The sequence below is a fragment of the Rhinolophus hipposideros genome (genome assembly GCF_964194185.1).
Source record: "Rhinolophus hipposideros genome assembly, chromosome: X".
In the NCBI taxonomy this organism is placed as follows: domain Eukaryota; kingdom Metazoa; phylum Chordata; class Mammalia; order Chiroptera; family Rhinolophidae; genus Rhinolophus; species Rhinolophus hipposideros.
This window is the reverse complement of record NC_138046.1, coordinates 99,808,053-99,819,795: the sequence shown is the minus strand read 5'-3', so window position 1 is coordinate 99,819,795 and position 11,743 is coordinate 99,808,053.

The following is an 11,743-nucleotide window of genomic DNA, read 5'->3' as shown; positions in this document are numbered from 1 at the left end:
TTCTTTTGTAGCCTGTGCTTTTGGTGTCATATCAAAGAAATCATTGTCAAATCCATTGTCTCGAAGCTTCCCCCTATTTTTTCTTATAAAATTGTTATAGTTTTAGCTCTTATGTTTAGGTCTTTGATCATTCTTTTTTGTTAATGTCTGTATATGGTACAAGGTAAGGGTCCACCTTCATCCTTTTGCATGTGAGTGTCCACTTTTCCCAAACTATTTGTTGAACACTCTCCTTTTCCTATTGAATGGTCGTGAACCCTTGAGGAAATCATTTGACCTTGTGTGTAAGGGTTTATTTCTGGGCTCTCTATTCTATTTCATTGATCTGTATGTCTGTCTTTATGATGGTACTATTTTAATTACTGTAGCTTTGTAGTTAAAGTTTTGAAAACAGTAAGTTTGAGTCTTCCAACTTTGTTATTTTTAAGCAAATGTTTTGGCTATGCTGTGTCCCTTGAAGTTCCATATGAATTTTAAAATGGATTCTTCTACTCCTTCAAAAAACATCATTGCAATTTTGATAGGGATTACATTGAATCTGTAGATCGCTTTGGTAATGTTAACATCTTAACGATAGTAAGTCTTCCAATTAATGAATACAAGATATATTTTCATGTATTTGTCTTATTTAATGTCTTTCATCAATTTTTTTAAAAATTTTCGGTGTATAAGTCTTCAGCCTTATCAGTTAAGTTTATTCCTAGGCACTTTATTCTTTTTGATCCTATTGCAAATAAGATTCTTTTTCTTAATTTCCTTTCTGGATTGTTCACTGTTAGTGTAGAGAAAAACAACTAATTTTTGTGTGTTGATTTTCTGTCCTGAAACTGCTGAATTCATTTATTAGTTCTAAGAGTTTGTGGATGTGTGTTTGTGTAATCATTAGGGTTGTGTATATATAAGATCACGTCATCTATGAACAGAGGTAATTTTACTTCCTCCTATTCAATTTGAATGTGTTTTATTTCTTTTTCTTCCCTAATTGCTCTGGCTAGAACTTCAAATATTATTTTGCATAGAAGTGGCAAAACAGTCTATAATGCAGTTTTAACATGGACTAATATTTATTTTTTACTGAAAGTCAAATCTATAGTCCCAGTATACATGAACTCTCACAAATTCATGAAAAAGAAAACAATTTGAGGATTTTAACATTCCTTCTACTAATTAGAAGTTAGGAGATCAACAGAAATTAAATAGGATGGGTGGGATGGAGAAAGGGTTTGAAAACAGAAGTTAAAAGTTAGAGCACCATATATTTGACCCCCTTTACCCTCATCACCAGGGGGTCAAATATATGGTGATGGAAGGAGAACTGACTCTGGGTGGTGAACACACAATGGGATTTATAGACGATGTAATACAGAATTGTACACCTGAAATTTATGTAAATTTACTAACAATTGTCACCCCAATAAAATTAATTAAAAAAAAATAAATAAATAAAATAAAGTAAAACAAACTCCCCAAAAAAAAAAAAAAAAAAAAAAAAGTTAGAGCAAAAGCTAAGAGGTCAGTAGCAACGGCAGCTCCAGATTTTGCGGGATCTGAAGTTTATACAATTTGAGGGTGCTCATTTAAGGAAAAATGCAAAGCAAGATATTGAATATTTATTTTAAATGGAAAAAGAAATGACAACAAATGTCTGTAATCTCAGAAATTCAGATACCTTTCTCTGAGAAATTTTAGGAAGTTTGTCAGCAATGATTATTTAGACGTTTCCTGATTTCAACCTGTTTTCCTCTCCATTTCTAGAATACTCTACAACTCCCAGAAACTCACAACATTCCCAGGAACCCATGCAATTAAAGGGCTTTGGTGATAAAGAAGCATCATTTGCTGCCTGGGGAGTGCACCGTCTGATCAGAAGGATGCTTGAATACATATTTGTCTCCAAGTATAGGCCTTGAGGAGTAAGATTGGGAAAAGTTACATTGCATCATTTTGTACAGTTGCTCTAAGACCAAAACTTGTAATACTTGTATTGCATGTGTATTTGATTTTTGCTTGAAACTTGTGATGTAAGGGTCCTCAACTATAAATGGGTATTCTTTCACCCCCAGTGGTAGGCCAATTATTTCACATCCTATCGTGGTAGTCATAAGAGCATGTGGCTGGAAGTATACTTGCTTTTTGATCTCTTACTAATCGGTTCTCTGGAAAATCTTCACCAGCTTGTGCATTAAGACTCAACTCTGTCTTTTTTAGTTTCATGTTGCTTTCCCAGTCAGTGTCCTGAGAAACCCTGGGGCTCCTCTTGGAGCTATAGAAACTGACTGGCCATACTAGTAAAAACAGACAGAATCAGACCAAATCAAAGCAAGACCTAGGGGTCCAAAAGGCAGCCGTTATATACAAGTATCTCTATATTCCTGACTCTCCTCCCTGTTTCCAAACCTAGAGGAGCTACATGCATAAGAGCAAGGTAGAGAGAATATCCTAGACCCAGACCCCACCACTATATGCATACAAGCATACAGAGTTACACTTAGGGCAAGAGGTATGAGACGGGGAGCAAATCACAACCTCTGTCACTCCAGTTGTCTTTACACACAAACCCAGCATTAACTGAAAGAGCTTTAGAAGAGTAAACGTGCTATTAGAGTTTTAAACGGGACTATACAAAATGTTAATACCCAAAGATAAAGGGTTTGCCCAATATTTTATGAGAGGGAGAATTTGAGATTTCATGTTTGAAAGTCGTTAAAATGAAGACCATTTCACATTTATAATTTAAACAGTGCACAGTGGCATATCAGGGCCAGGGGTGGGGGTGCGGCAAGCATTTCACCTTGAAGGGAAAAGTTATTTTATTACTGACATTGTTTAAAATTACTGGGCCCATGCTGATACTAAAAAGTACACAAACTTTTAGTTGATTTTATCATGATTTTTAACTTCTTCAGAGGCAGCGGACAGGGGCAGGCTCTACCAAAGCTCCCTTGTTACAGGACTGCCAGTGGATACTCCTCCAAAAGACATTTACAATGGCTTAGTGACCTGCCTGCCCAAAGAAACAAAACTTCTTTTCCTACAGAAAGAAAATGTACTAGGGGATAGAGAATTTTGCAGACATTTTACCATTTCTGACTTTGATTTAAAATTGTTTCTCTTTTGCTTTAAATAAGTTACAGGTTTAGGCAGATACAGTGGATCATTGGGGTCCCTTTGGGAAGCGGACATGGAAACAGAGTTATGAGCACAAGAAGCTCATGTGGGATACTGCCTGAGAAAGACAGAAGGGGGGAAGGGGAGCAGAACTGGGCGGAGAGCACCCTAGTCCATGATGCACATCTGACAGAGTCCCAGCTAATCCACTAGGAGCCAGGGAGCAAAAACTGTTTGTTAGACCCTGACGTTGGGCAGGAATGAGCAGGCGTCAGTAATCCCCCAGTCATTGACTAGGGGCTGTCCAGCAAAAGCATAGCATCTTCTGGAAAGCGGAGGGGGATCCGGAAGGCAATGCGGCTAGAGGCTGTCAGTCAGCTGTACCCCTTGCTGCTGAACAGCAAGTTCTTTCTTCAAAGGAGCTCTAAGCCGCCACATCCCTGGCTCCTACACCTGATCGCACACTAAATTGCTGCTTCCCCAGCTTTTCTATTCATTTTAAAAGTGTAATAAGTGTTTTGTGACGCCTCATTAGACACTCATCAGTCACTTCTATACAGCCAAGTAACGTTTGGATACCCAGGATATTCAGCTGTTAAAAATTATCAATTTAGTAAACACAGAACTGAAATGTGGGATTTGACTCAATTCTGTGTCACATTTCAGCTTTTTTGTGATCAAATAAAGTGCAAATTCTCTGATAAAGATAACCATCTTTTATTCATATTTATATTTTTTCCACCACCCCCACTCCCACCCCCTCCACACACACACAAAATACAGAGCCTAGCAGGCCATCTGCTGCCCAGGAGGGTCACAGTAAATGCGTTTCATAGAATGACTGATTACAGAATATTTCACCTTCTTCCCCTATTCATATAAACAGGCTTTTATGTCAATTGCTATTATCAAAGGTTCTGACTCTGGTTTTGAAATCAATATATTTTGCCTGTTTTCTTCTTTATGCAAGAAAATAAAACCCTAATGGTAATGACAATACAAATAAAACAATACTGAGAAGAAGAAATGCTATATTAAAATAATTGACTAAAGACAGACAGAAAAAGCAGAGAACCCTATGATTTCACTGATATGTGGTATATAAACCAAAAACACGACACACAAATGAGAAACAAAAACTCATAGACACAGACAATAATTTAGTGATTACTAAACTAAAGGGGGGGTAAGAGGGGTGGGGGGAGGGAGATGAGGGTAAGGGGGATGAAATATATGGTGATGGAAGGAGAACTGACTCTGGGTGGTGAACACACAATGGGATTTATAGATGATGTCATACAGAATTGTACACCTGAAATTATGTGATTTCATTAACAATTGTCACCCCAATAAATAAATTTAAATAAAAAAAATAATAATAATTGACTAAAGAACCATTTTCTGGGGCCTGCCACTCCAGTGACATCTCCAGTAAGGTAAACTTCTTTCCAGCACCCCAGACAGCAAGGCTGGGAGCAAGATGTGCTACATACTGAGGGAGCCAAGCATTCCTATGTCAACACAAATTCAGGAAGGAAGGCAGGCAGGAAGGAGGGAAAAAAGAGGAAGGTTTATAGAAATTGTTTACAAAATGTGAAGATTGGGAAGCTCCTCTGTGTAAAATTAGTACCAACTTTCATTTTATCAGTGGACTGAGGATGATGTTATGACTGGAGGGAGCGTGTTTCCATGATGAGGACATACAGATACACGAGGTCCAGCTAATAGCTGGGATGAAACTTGAATGTCAGGCTCTTTAGTAGCTACCAAGAAAGGACCAGTCCTTTGCAAATGATCACTGTCGGTCTGTAGCATCCACAGGGTAAGTCTGGCAAGTTATGGGGCTGACGTTAAACTTAAATAAGTAAGTACAAACCATTGCTTTCCAAGGTTGTGGCTTCAGTTGCAAAGCCATCTATTGATGGACACTTTTCAGAGCTAGGAGACAGCCACTGACTTTTCTGAAAGTATCTGGGGAGGGGTGCACATGGGAGGCTAAAACAAAGCCACAGGAGATCTTCCTAGAAGGCTCTTTGATGCAACTGATTATGATGTTCTGCTGGATAATTTACTTGCTTCAAGTGCATGATTAATGGAATTATTATTCATAATCAGGAAATGCTTAGAGAGCAAAGAACACAAACCATTCCGACTAGCTCTCAGTAATTGGCAGGCTGACACTAATAATGTCCAGAAATGAAAAGGCTCTGGCATTTTCCTTTAATTTGATTTATGCATGGGATTTTCTAACAGCAATCAAGTGCTGTGGGCAGAGTACAAGCACACCTCGGAAATATTGAGGATTCGGTTCTAGGCCACGGCAATAAAGTGAATATTGCAATAAAGCGAATCATACGAATATTTTGGTTTCCCAGTGTATATAAAAGTTATGTTCACACTATACTGTAGTCTATTAAGTGTGCAATAGCATTACATCTAAAAACCAAAATGGGTACCTTAATTAAAAAAATAACTTATTGATAAAAAACGCTAAACATTATCCGAGCATTCAGTTAGTTGTCACCTTTTGGCTGGTGGAGGGGCCTGCCTTCATGTCGACGGCTGCTGACCGACCAGGTGGTGGTTGCTGAAGGTTGGAGTGGCTGTGGCACTTTCTTAAAATAAGACAACAACGAAGTTTGCCACATCGATGGACTCATCCTTTCACAAACGATGTATCTGAAGCATGCGATGCTCTTTCATAGCATTTTACCGACAGAACTTCTTTCAAATTTGGGAGCCAATCCTCTCAAATCCTTCTGCTGCTTTATCAACTAAATGGATGTCATATTCCAAATCTTGTGTTGCCATTTCAACAATCTTCACAGCATCTTCACCAGGAGGAGATTCCATCTCAAGAAACCACTTTCTTTGCTGAAGTATCCGAAGCAACTCGTCATCCGTTAGAGTTTTATCATGAGATGGCAGCAATTCAGTCTCATCCTCAGGCTCCATTTCTAATTCTCTTGCTATTTCCACCATATCTGCAGTTACTTCCTCCACTGAAGTCTCGAACCCCTCAATGTCATCCGTAAGGGTTGGAATCAACTTCTTTCAAACTCCTATTAATGTTGATATTTTGACCCCTTCTCATGAATCAAAAATGTCCTTAATGGCATCTAGAATTGTGAATCCTTTCCAGAAAATTTTCCACTTACTTTCCTCAGATCCACCAAGGAATCACTATCTATGGAAGCTACTGCTTCACAAAATAGATTTCTCAAATACGATTTGAAAATCGAAATTGCTCCTTGATCCATGGGCTGTAGAATGGATGTTGCGTTAACAGGCATGAAAACAACATTAATTTCATTGTACATCTCCCGTAGAGCTCTTGGGTGACCAAGTACATAATCAATAAGCAGTAATATTTTGAAAGGAATCTTTGTTTCTAAGCAATAGGTCTCAACAGTGGGCTTAAAATATTCAGTGAACCATGCTGTAAACAGATGTGCTGTCATCCAGGCTTTGTTGTCCCATTTATAGAGCACAGGCAGAGTAGATTGAGCATCACTCTTAAGGGCCCTAGGATTTTCATAATGGTAAATGAGCCTTGGCTTCAACTTCAAGTCACCAGCTGCATTTGCCCCTAACAAGAGAGTCAGTATGTGCTTTGAAGCTTTGAAGCCTGGTATTAACTTTCTCTCTAGCTATGAAAGTCCCAGGTGGCATCTTCTTCCAGTATAAGGCTGTTTTCGTTTACACTGAAAACCTGTTGTTTAGCGCAGCCATCTTCATTACTGACCTTACCTAGATCTTCTGGAGAACATGCTACAGCTTGTCCATCAGCCCTTACTGCTTCACCTTGCACTTTGATATTATAGAGACAGCTTCTTTCCTTAAACCCAATGAACCAATCTCTGCTAGCTTCAAACTTTTCTTCGGAAACTTCCTCACCTCCCTTAGGCTTCATAGAATTAAAGAGAGTTAGGGTCTTGTTCTAGATTAGGCTTTGGCTTAAGGAAATGTTATGGCTGGTTTGATCTCTCCAAATCACTACAACTTTCTTCATATCAGCAAGAAGACTTTTCTCTTTCTCATCATCCATGTGTTCACTGGAGTAGCACTTTTAAATTTCTTCCATAACTTTTCCTTTGCACTCACAACTTGGCGAACCATGTATTGCAAGAGGCCTAGCTTTCAGCCTGCCTCAGCGTTCGATATGCTTTCCTCTCTAATCCTAATCATTTCTAGCTTTTGGTTTAAAGTAAGAGACCTGTGACTCTTCCTTTCACTTGAACACTTAGAGGCCAGTGTTGGATTGTTAATTGGCCTAATTTCAATATTGTTGGGTGTCAGGGAATAGGGAGGCCCGAGGAAAGGGAGAGAGATGGGGGAATGGCTGGTCAGTGGAAAAGTCAGAAAACACACAACATTTGTTAAGTTTGTCATCTTTTATGGACATGGTTTGTGGCACCCCAAAGCAATTACAATAGTAATATTGAAGATCGCTGATCACAGATCTCCATAATGAATACCAGTATAATAAAATTGAAAAAGTTTGAAATATTGCGAGAACTACCAAAAATGTGACAGAGAGACATGAAGTGAGCAAATGCTGTTGGAAAAATGGTGCTGGGAGACCTACTCAAAGCAGGATTGCCACAACCCTTCAATTTGTAAAAAGCAAAACAACAAAAAACAAATCTGCAACGTGCAATAAAGTGAAGCACAATAAAACAAGGCATGTCTGTATGTGGCTTTTCCCACATACAAAACCAGATGCATTTTTCTGAATTTTTCACTTATTCCAATGGTGTCTATATTTTTATCCCAGGCATACCCTGCCATACATAAGCAGTGGTGTTTTTCCAACTTTATGATCAATATGCAGGTTGGTCTTCATGAATATGATTATGACTTTGATCCAGAAATCTCCAGTCATAATCACCAGAGTCAGGGAAGACTCAACCAAACACGATTTGCATAGTATTGCCCAATAGTTGAAGCCATCAGAGACAAGTAGGTCCCAATAACATTAAATTCAAGGGCATTTGCAAACACCTTGTGAGTCAATATTTTACAGCTCATATTTCCTTCTTCTCCTTCTGTAATTGATTTATGTAGTCAAGTTCTCTGTGGGTTGAAAGCTCACACCTAGCTGAAAATGATCCATATGCAAGAAGCTTGATCTTTGTCCAAAATATCCCAACAGAATTTAGAGGTTGAGCTGAAATACGAGAAACAATTTAACTCGTTATCAACTCAACCAACAACAGGCAAGTCTGGGAATGAAGCCACTTACGCTGCATGTGGTCTGCACCAAACCATTAAAGCCTGTTTGTGCCCAGAGGTGTCTGCATCCCAAACATTTCAAAGGTCCCTTGGAAGAAGTTAACTATTTGAGATATTACATATCACACATCCTGGCGTCTTAATTTGGGAATACAGAATAGAGTTCTGGAGAAATAGCTGGAAACTCTTGCTAGAGAAGGTGATGATTGTTAACTCTATTATAGCAAACAGATATTTACAAATGTTTACAAATTTTAAACCTTAAAGTAACATTCATGGCCAATCTATCTATGAAGAAATAACAGGATAAAAAAGACTGAAAATGGAGTTCTATCATATTATATCAGATTCATAGAAATAGCACTGCCATCTCCACCTCTGAGTATTGTGAACTTAATCCCAGAATATTCTTATAACAAAAATCATTTAAGTTATAGAGGGCTTTAACTTTTCAGTTGATGCAGTATTTCCAAATACATATTTTCAATAGTCTCATGGAGATGATCTCATCTTTGTTTTGGAGACAAAGATGACGAAGTTCACGAGGTGGAATAACTTGCCTAAGGCCTAATAACCAGTGAGTAGCACAGCCTAGTTCTTGGTCCAATATGACTTCTTCCACTCCCAAGTGCCTTCATTTGCAAGTGCACGGTAGAGTTCTGGAGGGAAAAGGTATCTGGAAATTCTTACTAGAGAAGATGAAGATGATAAACTGTACTGCAGCAAATATTAATGCTTATTTCCGTATCTGCCTTCCCTCCTAGATGCCCATCATCTAAAAGAGCATATGTTAAATCTGTGTCCCTCATAACTTGCACAGTATCTGTGTAGTCACTGTTGGAAATGTTGAACTAAAAAAGGCGTAACAAACATGAATGCGATACTCTTTGTCTCAGGGACACTTGGTCGTGTCATGAAGAAGAGAGACCCTTCTCCAAACTTGGGAAAATGGGAGAAGGCACATGGAAACTGGGGACAGGATAGATTCATCTATGTAGTCATTCAAAAGCTACTTATTGAGCATCTACTATGTACGAGGCACTGTGTTAGGCAAAAGGCATAGTAAAAAGGAGGCAGACATGATGCCTATACTCAAAAAGCACCCGAACACTTGGACCTGTGCTTTTAACTCTTGTTACAAAGCATGGACCAGTGCTTCTCAAACTTGAAAGTGTGTATGAATTACTCAGGGATTTGGCAGATTCAGGGATGGGGCCAAAGAGTCTACATTTCTCACAAGCTCCCAGATGATGCTAATTATGCTGGTCCCAGGTTCACCTTTTGAATAGTTAGGACTATGATTATACAATTTTATTTTCTTAAAAAAACTACCCTGTATTCCCTCCTCCCCAAGATTTCCCTAGTGTTACTTGGTTCTATGCAATTTTCTCACATCTGTAAGTTTGTATATCCACTACAGTAAAGATACAGAGCAGTTCCATTACTCCCAACCCCCCCTCCCCACAACATTGCTCACGCCTGGCAAGCACTGATCTATTATGCATCTCTATAATTTTGTCATTTCAAGAATGTTATATAAATAGAATTATATAGCATGTAACCTTTTGAGATTGCTACTTTCACTCCACATGATTCTCTGGAGAGTCATCCAAGGTTTTGCCTGTATCAATAGATCATTCCTTTTTATTGGAGAGAAGTGTTCAATGGTATGAAAATACCACAGCTTAGCCATTCACCAGTTGAAGGACATCTGGGGTGTTTCCATTTTCAATTATTTCAAAGAAAGCTACTCTAAACTTTTGTGTACAGATTTTTCTGTGAACGTAAGTTTTCATTTCTTTGGGATGAATAACCAAGATTGCAACTGTAGGGCAATAGGGTGGTTTCATGTGTAGTTTTAGAATAAACTGCTGGATTTTTGCCCACAGTGGCTATATGTACCATTTTACATTCCCACTAACAAAGTTGGAGTATTCCAGTGTCTTCTCCTCCTTGTTGGCTTTTGGTATTGCCACTATTTTATTTTTTAATTTTAGGAACTCTAAAAGCTATATGTATAACACTATCTCAATGTGGTTTTAATTTTCATTTCCCTAATGACTAATGATATCAAACATCTTTCTTGTGCTTCTTTGTCATCTGATACTCTCTTTGGTTAAATATTTGTTTATATTTTATCCCGATTTCTGATTGGATGGATGTTTTTCTTTACTGTTTCTGTTAAGTTTTAAGAGTTCTTCATATATTCTAGATACCACTTTGTCACATACATTGTTTAGCAATATTTTCTCTGTGTCTTAAGCTTGTCTTCTATCGTCTTTACAGGGTCTTTTGCAGAGCATAAGTTTTTAATTTTCGTGAGGTCCAATTTTTTTTCCTTTTATGAATTGTGCTTTGGGTATCAAGTTTAACAACTGTTTACCTAGACCTTGTCCCAAAGATTTTTCTCCTATGTTTTCTTTTCTCATAAAGGTTTTATAGTTTTAAGTTTTCCATTAAAACCCATGGCCACTTTGAACTACTTTTTGATAAGGGGTGAGTTTCAGATTGCAGTTTTGTACACCTATGGAGGTGTAGCATGAGGTCCTGGTCAGTGTCACATTCCGTTTCCCACCGGACCCCACTGACAGTACCCCTACAAAAGTGGAGCAGAGCTCTTACACCTCCTCAATGCACACAGTTGAGGTGGATGTTCAGTTAGCTCTTCCCTCTGTTGACATCTTCCCAGCAAATGTGTGACACTGACATTTATTGCCTTGTTGATTCTGAGTGAACATGTGAGCTCAGCTCCTCACTGGACTCCTTGGAAACTAGGGTGAAGGGAAGTGTAGGGTATAGAATATGTTGTTGCCATAGGGAGGGTGCGGGTAGAAGCTCAGCTCCCTGCTGACAGGATAGGAGGAGAGGGAAGCAGAAGGTCAGTCAGCTCAACCACTCATCACCACATCCTGCCTGATGGTTGGTGAGTGGGGATTCAGGCTTTGCTCCCCAGTGTGCTCCACGGACACAGGGAGAGGACTGTGAAGCCTAAGTAGCTCTGCTTCTTACCACCTCATTAAGTCTTGTTTCTTCCAGGAAGATAGGGAGAATCCGTTCTCTGCGGGATGCCACTGACACTCTCCTGGGTGGCAGGGACAATGGTAATACCACCTGCTTCTGGCTGGTGGGGGATGGAATATCAGGTCTCCATTTAGCTTTGCCAAAACTATTCCTGGGGGGAACTCGGTGCCCCATCTGCATATGCTGGACAGAGAACAGACGACTAGCTCCAGTGCCACTGGGCAGGGAAATCAGAGGACTGCCTCCTGCTTCTGTGGTAAGTGGGGGGTGCCAGAGAAGAGATCAGCTTGTGCCTGGCCCCACTGGAACTGGGACAGAGGGGTACAGCTTTCAGCTTTTCCATTGTTTCACTTGTTTTTGGCTGAAGTAGACTTGCTAT